The sequence below is a fragment of the Mesoplodon mirus genome, assembly GCF_964341445.2.
Source record: "Mesoplodon mirus genome assembly, contig: SUPER_7_unloc_1, whole genome shotgun sequence".
Lineage (NCBI taxonomy): Eukaryota > Metazoa > Chordata > Mammalia > Artiodactyla > Ziphiidae > Mesoplodon > Mesoplodon mirus.
In genome coordinates this window covers 5703078-5717285 of record NW_028295815.1, presented here as the reverse complement: position 1 = coordinate 5717285, position 14208 = coordinate 5703078, and positions in this window count along the sequence as shown.

Here is a 14208-nt window from a genome sequence, read left to right as displayed (position 1 = left end):
GATTACTCTGCCAGTTTGTGAATTGCTGTGCCCCTGAGCTCCATTTTTCAACTCGTTTTTTGTGAGCTGAACGCAAGTCCAAACTTTTGGTTCAGGAACTATACTGGTTCCCGGTGGGTGGCTGAGACTTTGGTTAATTCTTCTTCCTGCCGGGAAATTAGAGTGACATGTGCCCATCCAAATGCCTAACAGCTACTCTCTCATTGGTTCTCCCTCTTCCCTTTCATCCTCTGCCAAATTGGCAACCTGTGCGAACCAGGAGCTTAAAGGGGCTGTCTCTCCAAGTTGGGAGATTGATAGGAAAGCAGTTGGAAAGTCAAACCGGAGCACCAGGAAAGGGGCTCTTCGTTGAGTTTTAGAAACCTTTCGTATTCACAGTGTGTCCATTATCTAGGTTTCCCGTACATGTTATAGCTGTAGTAATATTCCCTTCTACCTGGAGAGCTGTGACCCAAGGAATGGGTGCCATGCATTATTGCTTTAAAGGGTCTGCATTTGCTCACCCAATCTCACCAATCCTCTCAGTCCCAAGTGTCCAGCCTTATGCCACATCCAGCTGTCATTGTAGATAGGGTCATTCCAGGTTGCATCAGAGACCCTGAAGGAATTGTGAAGAATTTCCCTGTTTCTTTGTTCTGTTTTTGAAATTCCTTTTTAGAGTGGGTTTGAGCTGATTCTCGCTGCCATGTTTATGCCAGTCTAGACACACTTGGTTCCCTTACGGAGACATATCAATACATAGGTTTTAAGATTCTTACTAGTCAGATCTATTCCTCTGTGGGAAATATGGGGTTTTGAGTCCCTTTCACTGAGGAAGGTGTAGGTCTTGTCTATTCCATAGTTGGTTTTTGGAACGGTACCTGTGCTTATATCAAACTCTGGTTTGATGCATCACCCCACCTCTCCTTCCCCCTTAAGCAGGCATAAGAGTGTTTTCTAAATGTGAGACTCTGTTCTCTTTCCAAACTCAGTTCATGTGTAGCCATGTTTACAGGATCTTCCTAAGTGATATCTTAGGATAAGTTTCTTTTTCTGTGTGACTTCTTTCACTTAGAATCATCGTACCTGAATCCACTCATTTTGCTGCTACTGGTCTTATGACATTGATTTCGTGGCGGAGTGATATTCCATCGTACGTAAGTTCCACAATGTTTGGAACCATTTTTATATTTCCTGGGATATTTCAGGTGTACCCAGGTTGAGGTTCTTGTAAGCAGTGCAGCCCTCAATTTGGGGGTGGCTCTGTCTTATGGATTTTCAGTTTTCCCAAGGTATATTTCCTAGACTGGAAGTGCCCTTGGCTCTGTAGCTCTGTTGTTTACTTGTTTTAGGGAACACAATGCACTCCTCCAGTGAGGCAGTTGGCAACTTACATCCCGCCCATCAGCATAACAAGGCTCCCTGTTCTCCAGGGCCTGTCTTGCCTTTCTGGTTTTTACACATTTTGTGGATGTCCCTTTTGACCGGTGGGAAGTGATACTTCTTTGTAGTGCAGATTTGCATTGCCCGCTTGCTTGCTTGGCCAAAAAGGGCGTATGCGTTTTCTCCTGAATATATTCAGGAGAAAACGCATACGCCCTTTTTGGCCAAGTGCAACATTGTCGAATTTTTGGCCCTCTTCCTGTGCTTTACAGGCGATTCCAACGTACCTCTTGAAATCTGTTTCCTGCTATTCTGCCTCGCTTTCAAGTCCGCCTCGTTGCCTTCCCTCAACAGATTTTTGGACGATAGTTGGCCTTGATTACTCTGCCAGTTTGTGAATTGCTGTGCCCCTGAGCTCCATTATTCAACTCGTTTTTTGTGAGCTGAACACAAGTCCAAACTTTTGGTTCAGGACCTATACTGGTTCCCGGTGGGTGGCTGAGACTTTGGTTAATTCTTCTCCCTGCTGGGAAATTAGAGTGACATGTGCCCATCCAAATGCCTAACAGCTACTCTCTCATTGGTTCTCCCTCTTCCCTTTCATCCTCTGCCAAATTGGCAACCTGTGCGAACCAGGAGCTTAAAGGGGCTGTCTCTCCAAGTTGGGAGATTAATAGGAAAGCAGTTGGAAAGTCAAACCGGAGCATCAGGAGAGGGGCTCTTCGTTGAGTTTTAGAAACCTTTCGTATTCACAGAGTGTCCATTCTCTAAGTTTCCCGTACATGTTATAGCTGTAGTAATATTCCCTTCAACCTGGAGAGTTGGGACCCATGGAATGGGTGCCATGCATTATTGCTTTAAAGGGTCTGCATTTGCTCACCCAATCTCACCAATCCTCTCAGTCCCAAGTGTCCAGCCTTATGCCACATCCAGCTGTCATTGTAGATAGGGTCATTCCAGGTTGCATCAGAGACCTTGAAGGAATTGTGAAGAATTTCCCTGTTTCTTTGTTCTGTTTTTGAAATTCCTTTCTAGAGTGGGTTTGAGCTGATTCTCGCTGCCATGTTTATGCCAGTCTAGACACACTTGATTCCCTTACGGAGACATATCAATACATAGGTTTTAAGATTCTTACTAGTCAGATCTATTCCTCTGCGGGAAATATGGGGTTTTGAGTCCCTTTCACTGAGGAAGGTGTAGGTCTTGTCTATTCCATAGTTGGTTTTTGGAACGGTACCTGTGCTTATATCAAACTCTGGTTTGATGCATCACCCCACCTCTCCTTCCCCCTTAAGCAGGCATAAGAGTGTTTTCTAAATGTGAGACTCTGTTCTCTTGCCTAACTCAGTTCATGTGTAGCCATGTTTACAGGATCTTCCTAAGTGATATCTTATGATAAGTTTCTTTTTCTGTGTGACTTCTTTCACTTAGAATCATCGTACCTGAATCCACTCATTTTGCTGCTACTGGTCTTATGACATTGATTTCGTGGCTGAGGGATATTCCATCATACGTAAGTTCCACAAAGTTTGGAACCATTTTTATATTTCCTGGGATATTTCAGGTGTACCCAGGTTGAGGTTCTTGTAAGCAGTGCAGCCCTCAATTTGGGGGTGGCTCTGTCTTATGGATTTTCAGTTTTCCCAAGGTATATTTCCTAGACTGGAAGTGCCCTTGGCTCTGTAGCTCTGTTGTTTACTTGTTTTAGGGAACACAATGCACTCCTCCAGTGAGGCAGTTGGCAACTTACATCCCGCCCATCAGCATAACAAGGCTCCCTGTTCTCCAGGGCCTGTCTTGCCTTTCTGGTTTTTACACATTTTGTGGATGTCCCTTTTGACCGGTGGGAAGTGATACTTCTTTGTAGTGCAGATTTGCATTGCCCGCTTGCTTGCCTGGCCAAAAAGGGTGTATGCGTTTTCTCCTGAATATATTCAGGAGAAAACGCATACGCCCTTTTTGGCCAAGTGCATCATTGTCGAAGTTGTGCCCCTCTTCCTGTGCTTTACAGGCGATTCCAACGTACCTCTTGAAATCTGTTTCCTGCTATTCTGCCTCGCTTTCAAGTCCGCCTCATTGCCTTCCCTCAACAGATTTTTGGACGATAGTTGGCCTTGATTACTCTGCCAGTTTGTGAATTGCTGTGCCCCTGAGCTCCATTTTTCAACTCGTTTTTTGTGAGCTGAACGCAAGTCCAAACTTTTGGTTCAGGAACTATACTGGTTCCCGGTGGGTGGCTGAGACTTTGGTTAATTCTTCTTCCTGCCGGGAAATTAGAGTGACATGTGCCCATCCAAATGCCTAACAGCTACTCTCTCATTGGTTCTCCCTCTTCCCTTTCATCCTCTGCCAAATTGGCAACCTGTGCGAACCAGGAGCTTAAAGGGGCTGTCTCTCCAAGTTGGGAGATTGATAGGAAAGCAGTTGGAAAGTCAAACCGGAGCACCAGGAAAGGGGCTCTTCGTTGAGTTTTAGAAACCTTTCGTATTCACAGTGTGTCCATTATCTAGGTTTCCCGTACATGTTATAGCTGTAGTAATATTCCCTTCTACCTGGAGAGCTGTGACCCAAGGAATGGGTGCCATGCATTATTGCTTTAAAGGGTCTGCATTTGCTCACCCAATCTCACCAATCCTCTCAGTCCCAAGTGTCCAGCCTTATGCCACATCCAGCTGTCATTGTAGATAGGGTCATTCCAGGTTGCATCAGAGACCCTGAAGGAATTGTGAAGAATTTCCCTGTTTCTTTGTTCTGTTTTTGAAATTCCTTTTTAGAGTGGGTTTGAGCTGATTCTCGCTGCCATGTTTATGCCAGTCTAGACACACTTGGTTCCCTTACGGAGACATATCAATACATAGGTTTTAAGATTCTTACTAGTCAGATCTATTCCTCTGTGGGAAATATGGGGTTTTGAGTCCCTTTCACTGAGGAAGGTGTAGGTCTTGTCTATTCCATAGTTGGTTTTTGGAACGGTACCTGTGCTTATATCAAACTCTGGTTTGATGCATCACCCCACCTCTCCTTCCCCCTTAAGCAGGCATAAGAGTGTTTTCTAAATGTGAGACTCTGTTCTCTTTCCAAACTCAGTTCATGTGTAGCCATGTTTACAGGATCTTCCTAAGTGATATCTTAGGATAAGTTTCTTTTTCTGTGTGACTTCTTTCACTTAGAATCATCGTACCTGAATCCACTCATTTTGCTGCTACTGGTCTTATGACATTGATTTCGTGGCGGAGTGATATTCCATCGTACGTAAGTTCCACAATGTTTGGAACCATTTTTATATTTCCTGGGATATTTCAGGTGTACCCAGGTTGAGGTTCTTGTAAGCAGTGCAGCCCTCAATTTGGGGGTGGCTCTGTCTTATGGATTTTCAGTTTTCCCAAGGTATATTTCCTAGACTGGAAGTGCCCTTGGCTCTGTAGCTCTGTTGTTTACTTGTTTTAGGGAACACAATGCACTCCTCCAGTGAGGCAGTTGGCAACTTACATCCCGCCCATCAGCATAACAAGGCTCCCTGTTCTCCAGGGCCTGTCTTGCCTTTCTGGTTTTTACACATTTTGTGGATGTCCCTTTTGACCGGTGGGAAGTGATACTTCTTTGTAGTGCAGATTTGCATTGCCCGCTTGCTTGCTTGGCCAAAAAGGGCGTATGCGTTTTCTCCTGAATATATTCAGGAGAAAACGCATACGCCCTTTTTGGCCAAGTGCAACATTGTCGAATTTTTGGCCCTCTTCCTGTGCTTTACAGGCGATTCCAACGTACCTCTTGAAATCTGTTTCCTGCTATTCTGCCTCGCTTTCAAGTCCGCCTCGTTGCCTTCCCTCAACAGATTTTTGGAAGATAGTTGGCCTTGATTACTCTGCCAGTTTGTGAATTGCTGTGCCCCTGAGCTCCATTTTTCAACTCGTTTCTTGTGAGCTGAACGCAAGTCCAAACTTTTGGTTCAGGACCTATACTGGTTCCCGGTGGGTGGCTGAGACTTTGGTTAATTCTTCTCCCTGCTGGGAAATTAGAGTGACATGTGCCCATCCAAATGCCTAACAGCTACTCTCTCATTGGTTCTCCCTCTTCCCTTTCATCCTCTGCCAAATTGGCAACCTGTGCGAACCAGGAGCTTAAAGGGGCTGTCTCTCCAAGTTGGGAGATTAATAGGAAAGCAGTTGGAAAGTCAAACTGGAGCATCAGGAGAGGGGCTCTTCGTTGAGTTTTAGAAACCTTTCGTATTCACAGAGTGTCCATTCTCTAAGTTTCCCGTACATGTTATAGCTGTAGTAATATTCCCTTCAACCTGGAGAGTTGGGACCCATGGAATGGGTGCCATGCATTATTGCTTTAAAGGGTCTGCATTTGCTCACCCAATCTCACCAATCCTCTCAGTCCCAAGTGTCCAGCCTTATGCCACATCCAGCTGTCATTGTAGATAGGGTCATTCCAGGTTGCATCAGAGACCTTGAAGGAATTGTGAAGAATTTCCCTGTTTCTTTGTTCTGTTTTTGAAATTCCTTTCTAGAGTGGGTTTGAGCTGATTCTCGCTGCCATGTTTATGCCAGTCTAGACACACTTGATTCCCTTACGGAGACATATCAATACATAGGTTTTAAGATTCTTACTAGTCAGATCTATTCCTCTGCGGGAAATATGGGGTTTTGAGTCCCTTTCACTGAGGAAGGTGTAGGTCTTGTCTATTCCATAGTTGGTTTTTGGAACGGTACCTGTGCTTATATCAAACTCTGGTTTGATGCATCACCCCACCTCTCCTTCCCCCTTAAGCAGGCATAAGAGTGTTTTCTAAATGTGAGACTCTGTTCTCTTGCCTAACTCAGTTCATGTGTAGCCATGTTTACAGGATCTTCCTAAGTGATATCTTATGATAAGTTTCTTTTTCTGTGTGACTTCTTTCACTTAGAATCATCGTACCTGAATCCACTCATTTTGCTGCTACTGGTCTTATGACATTGATTTCGTGGCTGAGGGATATTCCATCATACGTAAGTTCCACAAAGTTTGGAACCATTTTTATATTTCCTGGGATATTTCAGGTGTACCCAGGTTGAGGTTCCTGTAAGCAGTGCAGCCCTCAATTTGGGTGTGGCTCTGTCTTATGGATTTTCAGTTTTCCCAAGTTATATTCCCTAGACTGGAAGTGCCCTTGGCTCTGTAGCTCTGTTGTTTACTTGTTTTAGGGAACACAATGCACTCCTCCAGTGAGGCAGTTGGCAACTTACATCCCGCCCATCAGCATAACAAGGCTCCCTGTTCTCCAGGGCCTGTCTTGCCTTTCTGGTTTTTACACATTTTGTGGATGTCCCTTTTGACCGGTGGGAAGTGATACTTCTTTGTAGTGCAGATTTGCATTGCCCGCTTGCTTGCCTGGCCAAAAAGGGTGTATGCGTTTTCTCCTGAATATATTCAGGAGAAAACGCATACGCCCTTTTTGGCCAAGTGCATCATTGTCGAAGTTGTGCCCCTCTTCCTGTGCTTTACAGGCGATTCCAACGTACCTCTTGAAATCTGTTTCCTGCTATTCTGCCTCGCTTTCAAGTCCGCCTCATTGCCTTCCCTCAACAGATTTTTGGACGATAGTTGGCCTTGATTACTCTGCCAGTTTGTGAATTGCTGTGCCCCTGAGCTCCATTTTTCAACTCGTTTTTTGTGAGCTGAAAGCAAGTCCAAACTTTTGGTTCAGGAACTATACTGGTTTCCGGTGGGTGGCTGAGACTTTGGTTAATTCTTCTTCCTTCCGGGAAATTAGAGTGACATGTGCCCATCCAAATGCCTAACAGCTACTCTCTCATTGGTTCTCCCTCTTCCCTTTCATCCTCTGCCAAATTGGCAACCTGTGCGAACCAGGAGCTTAAAGGGGCTGTCTCTCCAAGTTGGGAGATTGATAGGAAAGCAGTTGGAAAGTCAAACCGGAGCACCAGGAGAGGGGCTCTTCGTTGAGTTTTAGAAACCTTTCGTATTCACAGTGTGTCCATTCTCTAGGTTTCCCGTACATGTTATAGCTGTAGTAATATTCCCTTCAACCTGGAGAGCTGGGACCCATGGAATGGGTGCCATGCATTATGCTTTAAAGGGTCTGCATTTGCTCACCCAATCTCACCAATCCTCTCAGTCCCAAGTGTCCAGCCTTATGCCACATCCAGCTGTCATTGTAGATAGGGTCATTCCAGGTTGCATCAGCGACCCTGAAGGAATTGTGAAGAATTACCCTGTTTCTTTGTTCTGTTTTTGAAATTCCTTTTTAGAGTGGGTTTGAGCTGATTCTCGCTGCCATGTTTATGCCAGTCTAGACACACTTGATTCCCTTACGGAGACATATCAATACATAGGTTTTAAGATTCTTACTAGTCAGATCTATTCCTCTGCGGGAAATATGGGGTTTTGAGTCCCTTTCACTGAGGAAGGTGTAGGTCTTGTCTATTCCATAGTTGGTTTTTGGAACGGTACCTGTGCTTATATCAAACTCTGGTTTGATGCATCACCCCACCTCTCCTTCCCCCTTAAGCAGGCATAAGAGTGTTTTCTAAATGTGAGACTCTGTTCTCTTGCCTAACTCAGTTCATGTGTAGCCATGTTTACAGGATCTTCCTAAGTGATATCTTATGATAAGTTTCTTTTCCTGTGTGACTTCTTTCACTTAGAATCATCGTACCTGAATCCACTCATTTTGCTGCTACTGGTCTTATGACATTGATTTCGTGGCTGAGGGATATTCCATCGTACGTAAGTTCCACAATGTTTGGAACCATTTTTATATTTCCTGGGATATTTCAGGTGTACCCAGGTTGAGGATCTTGTAAGCAGTGCAGCCCTCAATTTGGAGGTGGCTCTGTCTTATGTATTTTCAGTTTTCCCAAGGTATATTCCCTAGACTGGAAGTGCCCTTGGCTCTGTAGCTCTGTTGTTTACTTGTTTTAGGGAACACAATGCACTCCTCCAGTGAGGCAGTTGGCAACTTACATCCCGCCCATCAGCATAACAAGGCTCCCTGTTCTCCAGGGCCTGTCTTGCCTTTCTGGTTTTTACACATTTTGTGGATGTCCCTTTTGACCGGTGGGAAGTGATACTTCTTTGTAGTGCAGATTTGCATTGCCCGCTTGCTTGCTTGGCCAAAAACGGCGTATGCGTTTTCTCCTGAATATATTCAGGAGAAAACGCATACGCCCTTTTTGGCCAAGTGCATCATTGTCGAAGTTGTGCCCCTCTTCCTGTGCTTTACAGGCGATTCCAACGTACCTCTTGAAATCTGTTTCCTGCTATTCTGCCTCGCTTTCAAGTCCGCCTCGTTGCCTTCCCTCAACAGATTTTTGGACGATAGTTGGCCTTGATTACTCTGCCAGTTTGTGAATTGCTGTGCCCCTGAGCTCCATTTTTCAACTCGTTTTTTGTGAGCTGAACGCAAGTCCAAACTTTTGGTTCAGGACCTATACTGGTTCCCGGTGGGTGGCTGAGACTTTGGTTAATTCTTCTTCCTGCCGGGAAATTAGAGTGACATGTGCCCATCCAAATGCCTAACAGCTACTCTCTCATTGGTTCTCCCTCTTCCCTTTCATCCTCTGCCAAATTGGCAACCTGTGCGAACCAGGAGCTTAAAGGGTCTGTCTCTCCAAGTTGGGAGATTGATAGGAAAGCAGTTGGAAAGTCAAACCGGAGCACCAGGAGAGGGGCTCTTCGTTGAGTTTTAGAAACCTTTCGTATTCACAGTGTGTCCATTCTCTAGGTTTCCCATACATGTTATAGCTGTAGTAATATTCCCTTCAACCTGGAGAGCTGGGACCCAAGGAATGGGTGCCATGCATTATTGCTTTAAAGGGTCTGCATTTGCTCACCCAATCTCACCAATCCTCTCAGTCCCAAGTGTCCAGCCTCATGCCACATCCAGCTGTCATTGTAGATAGGGTCATTCCAGGTTGCATCAGAGACCCTGAAGGAATTGTAAAGAATTTCCCTGTTTCTTTGTTCTGTTTTTGAAATTCCTTTTTAGAGTGGGTTTGAGCTGATTCTCGCTGCCATGTTTATGCCAGTCTAGACACACTTGATTCCCTTACGGAGACATATCAATACATAGGTTTTAAGATTCTTACTAGTCAGATCTATTCCTCTGCGGGAAATATGGGGTTTTGAGTCCCTTTCACTGAGGAAGGTGTAGGTCTTGTCTATTCCATAGTTGGTTTTTGGAACGGTACCTGTGCTTATATCAAACTCTGGTTTGATGCATCACCCCACCTCTCCTTCCCCCTTAAGCAGGCATAAGAGTGTTTTCTAAATGTGAGACTCTGTTCTCTTGCCTAACTCAGTTCATGTGTAGCCATGTTTACAGGATCTTCCTAAGTGATATCTTATGATAAGTTTCTTTTCCTGTGTGACTTCTTTAACTTAGAATCATCGTACCTGAATCCACTCATTTTGCTGCTACTGGTCTTATGACATTGATTTCGTGGCTGAGGGATATTCCATCGTACGTAAGTTCCACAATGTTTGGAACCATTTTTATATTTCCTGGGATATTTCAGGTGTACCCAGGTTGAGGATCTTGTAAGCAGTGCAGCCCTCAATTTGGAGGTGGCTCTGTCTTATGTATTTTCAGTTTTCCCAAGGTATATTCCCTAGACTGGAAGTGCCCTTGGCTCTGTAGCTCTGTTGTTTACTTGTTTTAGGGAACACAATGCACTCCTCCAGTGAGGCAGTTGGCAACTTACATCCCGCCCATCAGCATAACAAGGCTCCCTGTTCTCCAGGGCCTGTCTTGCCTTTCTGGTTTTTACACATTTTGTGGATGTCCCTTTTGACCGGTGGGAAGTGATACTTCTTTGTAGTGCAGATTTGCATTGCCCGCTTGCTTGCTTGGCCAAAAACGGCGTATGCGTTTTCTCCTGAATATATTCAGGAGAAAACGCATACGCCCTTTTTGGCCAAGTGCATCATTGTCGAAGTTGTGCCCCTCTTCCTGTGCTTTACAGGCGATTCCAACGTACCTCTTGAAATCTGTTTCCTGCTATTCTGCCTCGCTTTCAAGTCCGCCTCGTTGCCTTCCCTCAACAGATTTTTGGACGATAGTTGGCCTTGATTACTCTGCCAGTTTGTGAATTGCTGTGCCCCTGAGCTCCATTTTTCAACTCGTTTTTTGTGAGCTGAACGCAAGTCCAAACTTTTGGTTCAGGACCTATACTGGTTCCCGGTGGGTGGCTGAGACTTTGGTTAATTCTTCTTCCTGCCGGGAAATTAGAGTGACATGTGCCCATCCAAATGCCTAACAGCTACTCTCTCATTGGTTCTCCCTCTTCCCTTTCATCCTCTGCCAAATTGGCAACCTGTGCGAACCAGGAGCTTAAAGGGTCTGTCTCTCCAAGTTGGGAGATTGATAGGAAAGCAGTTGGAAAGTCAAACCGGAGCACCAGGAGAGGGGCTCTTCGTTGAGTTTTAGAAACCTTTCGTATTCACAGTGTGTCCATTCTCTAGGTTTCCCATACATGTTATAGCTGTAGTAATATTCCCTTCAACCTGGAGAGCTGGGACCCAAGGAATGGGTGCCATGCATTATTGCTTTAAAGGGTCTGCATTTGCTCACCCAATCTCACCAATCCTCTCAGTCCCAAGTGTCCAGCCTCATGCCACATCCAGCTGTCATTGTAGATAGGGTCATTCCAGGTTGCATCAGAGACCCTGAAGGAATTGTAAAGAATTTCCCTGTTTCTTTGTTCTGTTTTTGAAATTCCTTTTTAGAGTGGGTTTGAGCTGATTCTCGCTGCCATGTTTATGCCAGTCTAGACACACTTGATTCCCTTACGGAGACATATCAATACATAGGTTTTAAGATTCTTACTAGTCAGATCTATTCCTCTGCGGGAAATATGGGGTTTTGAGTCCCTTTCACTGAGGAAGGTGTAGGTCTTGTCTATTCCATAGTTGGTTTTTGGAACGGTACCTGTGCTTATATCAAACTCTGGTTTGATGCATCACCCCACCTCTCCTTCCCCCTTAAGCAGGCATAAGAGTGTTTTCTAAATGTGAGACTCTGTTCTCTTGCCTAACTCAGTTCATGTGTAGCCATGTTTACAGGATCTTCCTAAGTGATATCTTATGATAAGTTTCTTTTCCTGTGTGACTTCTTTAACTTAGAATCATCGTACCTGAATCCACTCATTTTGCTGCTACTGGTCTTATGACATTGATTTCGTGGCTGAGGGATATTCCATCGTACGTAAGTTCCACAATGTTTGGAACCATTTTTATATTTCCTGGGATATTTCAGGTGTACCCAGGTTGAGGATCTTGTAAGCAGTGCAGCCCTCAATTTGGAGGTGGCTCTGTCTTATGTATTTTCAGTTTTCCCAAGGTATATTCCCTAGACTGGAAGTGCCCTTGGCTCTGTAGCTCTGTTGTTTACTTGTTTTAGGGAACACAATGCACTCCTCCAGTGAGGCAGTTGGCAACTTACATCCCGCCCATCAGCATAACAAGGCTCCCTGTTCTCCAGGGCCTGTCTTGCCTTTCTGGTTTTTACACATTTTGTGGATGTCCCTTTTGACCGGTGGGAAGTGATACTTCTTTGTAGTGCAGATTTGCATTGCCCGCTTGCTTGCTTGGCCAAAAAGGGCCTATGCGTTTTCTCCTGAATATATTCAGGAGAAAACGCATAGGCCCTTTTTGGCCAAGTGCATCATTGTCGAAGTTGTGCCCCTCTTCCTGTGCTTTACAGGCGATTCCAACGTACCTCTTGAAATCTGTTTCCTGCTATTCTGCCTCGCTTTCAAGTCCGCCTCGTTGCCTTCCCTCAACAGATTTTTGGACGATAGTTGGCCTTGATTACTCTGCCAGTTTGTGAATTGCTGTGCCCCTGAGCTCCATTTTTCAACTCGTTTTTTGTGAGCTGAACGCAAGTCCAAACTTTTGGTTCAGGACCTATACTGGTTCCCGGTGGGTGGCTGAGACTTTGGTTAATTCTTCTTCCTGCCGGGAAATTAGAGTGACATGTGCCCATCCAAATGCCTAACAGCTACTCTCTCATTGGTTCTCCCTCTTCCCTTTCATCCTCTGCCAAATTGGCAACCTATGCGAACCAGGAGCTTAAAGGGGCTGTCTCTCCAAGTTGGGAGATTGATAGGAAAGCAGTTGGAAAGTCAAACCGGAGCACCAGGAGAGGGGCTCTTCGTTGAGTTTTAGAAACCTTTCGTATTCACAGTGTGTCCATTCTCTAGGTTTCCCGTACATGTTCTAGCTGTAGTAATATTCCCTTCAACCTGGAGAGCTGGGACCCATGGAATGGGTGCCATGCATTACTGCTTTAAAGTGTCTGAATTTGCTCAACCAATCTCACCAATCCTCTCAGTCCCAAGTGTCCAGCCTCATGCCACATCCAGCTGTCATTGTAGATAGGGTCATTCCAGGTTGCAACAGAGACCCTGAAGGAATTGTAAAGAATTTCCCTGTTTCTTTGTTCTGTTTTTGAAATTCCTTTTTAGAGTGGGTTTGAGCTGATTCTCGCTGCCATGTTTATACCAGTCTAGACACACTTGATTCCCTTACGGAGACATATAAATACATAGGTTTTAAGATTCTTACTAGTCAGATCTATTCCTCTGCGGGAAATATGGGGTTTTGAGTCCCTTTCACTGAGGAAGGTGGAGGTCTTGTCTATTCCATAGTTGGTTTATGGAACGGTACCTGTGCTTATATCAAACTCTGGTTTGATGCATCACACCACCTCTCCTTCCCACTTAAGCAGGCATAAGAGTGTTTTCTAAATGTGAGACTCTGTTCTCTTTCCTAACTCAGTTCATGTGTAGCCATGTTTACAGGATCTTCCTAAGTGATATCTTATGATAAGTTTCTTTTTCTGTGTGACTTCTTTCACTTAGAATCATCGTACCTGAATCCACTCATTTTGCTGCTACTGGTCTTATGACATTGATTTCGTGGCTGAGGGATATTCCATTGTACGTAAGTTCCACAATGTTTTGAACCATTTTTATATTTCCTGGGATATTTCAGGTGTACCCAGGTTGAGGTTCCTGTAAGCAGTGCAGCCCTCAATTTGGGGGTGGCTCTGTCTTATGGATTTTCAGTTTTCCCAAGGTATATTCCCTAGACTGGAAGTGCCCTTGGCTCTGTAGCTCTGTTGTTTACTTGTTTTAGGGAACACAATGCACTCCTCCAGTGAGTCAGTTGGCAACTTACATCCCTCCCATCAGCATAACAAGGCTCCCTGTTCTCCAGGGCCTGTCTTGCCTTTCTGGTTTTTACACATTTTGTTGATGTCCCTTTTGACCCGTGGGAAGTGATACTTCTTTGTAGTGCAGATTTGCATTGCCCGCTTGCTTGCTTGGCCAAAAAGGGCGTATGCGTTTTCTCCTGAATATATTCAGGAGAAAACGCATACGCCCTTTTTGGCCAAGTGCATCATTGTCGAATTTGTGCCCCTCTTCCTGTGCTTTACCGGCGATTCCAACGTACCTCTTGAAATCTGTTTCCTGCTATTCTGCCTCGCTTTCAAGTCCGCCTCGTTGCCTTCCCTCAACAGATTTTTGGATGATAGTTGGCCTTGATTACTCTGCCAGTTTGTGAATTGCTGTGCCCCTGAGCTCCATTTTTCAACTCGTTTTTTGTGAGCTGAACGCAAGTCCAAACTTTTGGTTCAGGACCTATACTGGTTCCCAGTGGGTGGCTGAGACTTTGGTTAATTCTTCTTCCTGCCGGGAAATTAGAGTGGCATGTGCCCATCCAAATGCCTAACAGCTACTCTCTCATTGGTTCTCCCTCTTCCCTTTCATCCTCTGCCAAATTGGCAACCTGTGTGAACCAGGAGCTTAAAGGGGCTGTCTCTCCAAGTTGGGAGATTGA